The sequence below is a fragment of the Chelonoidis abingdonii genome, chromosome 17 (genome assembly GCF_003597395.2).
Source record: "Chelonoidis abingdonii isolate Lonesome George chromosome 17, CheloAbing_2.0, whole genome shotgun sequence".
Lineage (NCBI taxonomy): Eukaryota > Metazoa > Chordata > Testudines > Testudinidae > Chelonoidis > Chelonoidis abingdonii.
Genome location: NC_133785.1, coordinates 14,117,996 through 14,120,336, shown reverse-complemented (window position 1 = coordinate 14,120,336; position 2,341 = coordinate 14,117,996). Strand labels below are relative to the sequence as shown.

At 35.5% G+C, this 2,341-nt stretch overlaps 1 long non-coding RNA gene across 2 annotated transcripts in view; it reads right to left on the bottom strand.

The window, feature by feature from the left end:
* LOC116833086 (uncharacterized) overlaps positions 1 to 977 on the bottom strand; it is a 63,957-nt gene extending 62,980 nt beyond the window's left edge. For both annotated transcript variants that reach the window (XR_004375601.2, XR_012657142.1), the window contains exon 1: positions 811 to 977. This is a non-coding gene — a long non-coding RNA (uncharacterized LOC116833086). The remainder of the gene's footprint in view (positions 1 to 810) is intronic.
* Between the last annotated feature and the right edge of the window lie 1,364 nt (positions 978 to 2,341).

The window sequence follows — 2,341 nt, the reverse complement described above, 5'->3', positions numbered from 1 at the left end:
TTCGCGGGGCTTTTCCTGTTTACCTGGCCAGTGCCTCTGAGTTCTGATTGCTGTCCAGAGCGGTCACACTGGTGCACTGTGGGATACCTCCCGGAGGCCAATAACGTCGAATTCCGTCCACACTAACACTATTCCGAATTAGTAATATCGATATTAGGGTTACTCCTCTCGTTTTCTAGGAGTACAGAAATCGATTTAAAGAGCCCTTTAAATCGATTTAACGAGCAGTGTAGTGTGGACGGGCGCAGCGTTAAATCGATTTAACGCTGTTAAAATCGATTTAACGGCATAGTGTAGACCAGGCCTAAGTGTACATAGAAAATGGCCTATTTCTAAGCAGCACTAAGAGTACATAGTTTGAGGACAGCATGCCAAAAAGTATTATTTTTGGCTGTCACATAATTGATATTATATGCAGTTGCTATTTTATATACTCTATTTCTTTTTGACTTCACTGTTATTATTTTACTAGGGCCTAGGTAGTGCCTCAGAGTAATTTTGCATAACAAGATATTAATGCATTCTAGGCATCAGAATATTACCTAGACCAGGATGATAATCCCACAGTGTTGAATATTTTCCCCTATACTTGTCAGATTTTAAAAAATCTGTTTAGATAAAGTGAGAGCATAGCTCCATTCATTAGATCTTTTATAATCTAAAATAAATTTGAACCTGGAAGAGAACACAAGGAAAATAAACATTTAGAATACTATACATCTCTCTCTTTATATAAATTATGCACTTATTCAACAAAGCACTTAAGCATATGCTTAACTTTAAGCAGCGGAGCTTTTTGCTCTGCCTTACCTTTGAAATCTTCAAGATACCAGGCAGCCATTTTTCCTTCTAAAGGCTTTTTACTAGACTGCATGGTCTGGATTTCTCCCCCTCAATTCATAAAGGGGGTGGGGATTGGAGAAAGCAGAGCACAAATAGAAACTCAATAGGGAAACGGGGGCACAGAAGCATTCCCATTCCCTGTTGCAGCTATTTATGTAAAGACCCGGGAGGAGAGCAGAGATGTTCTGTAACCATAGCTACACTGTGCTAGATTTATGAAGGGTTCCCTAGTAACACTATGCTAGGACTTATTATGAGTTCCTTAGCAACACTGTGTTAGCATGTATGGGCCATAGTTCAAAATACACAGTTGCTACAGGCACCCTAGCTACTAATAGAGATTAGCTAATCCTGAACCTTCACAATAGTGACGCTGTCCCTGAATTCATTCACTATGAGACCTCCTGGAAGCATATGTTTGTGAACTTCATGATCATAGTCTGAGGTTCATGAAAGCAACAGCCATTACAGCCTGTTCAAATGGATTCAAGATTTGATATGAATATGTTCATAAATCAGCAACTAACATTCAGATTAGAATCCAAACCAGACCTCTGAACTTTGTGATGTTTGCCCATTACTATATGGACCTAAAATGAGTCAATATGACAGAATATTATTATTTTTAAATAAGCATCTTTAAAACGGCTGCAAGTTTACTTAAATTCTGGGAAACTCTACCATAATAGAAAAATGATGGCAGCTGTACATCACCTTAGAGGAAACAGGACTAGAGAAATATCAACAATGATTTAAAAGACAGAGAGCTTGCATCAAAGGGGTTTGTTCCATCTTGTTCTGCGACGGAGCATACTGAAAAGTTCTTAAGATAAACTAGATTGTTTTCAGTGAAGACATCATATGAGAAGCTTTTGTTGAATTTCAGGAAGACACTCTATATTGTTACTGTGCAGTTTTCAGTAAATTATTTTACTGGACTTTTAACTGGACTTTGCTTTTACTTATTTGATTGTATATTTCTGTTAGACTTTTGCTAGGATATTTTAGCCTGTATTTTACAGTAGGTTGGATTTCAATAAATATTCAAAGCCAAGTTGAAAATATTTTAACTGGACAAGATATCTATACATTAGAAATTATAATAAGTAGTTTGAAACAAAAAAGATTGATGATTTCTACAATACATATATTATTAACAATTAGGAAATTGAATAGATTGGTTTACTCAGCTAACCTATGGAACTCTTTCCCAATTTGTTTGGATTGTTATGGAGTATGAATTTACTCCTAAAGTGCTTTTTTAAAAGTAAGTGCAAGTTATGAGAACAAACCATAGAATTAGAATGCATTGTTTGTGGTACCAAAGTATTACTATTTAATTTACAATATAATATGTAAATGTAACATTTTCTTGCAATTACTGCAAGCAGTTTCCTGAAGCTTGCTTAAAAGGCTAGTTCTACATAAAGATTCAAGTCTAATACATTTTAAAATCTATTATTATGATTATTATTTGTGTTACCATACCACCTAGGAG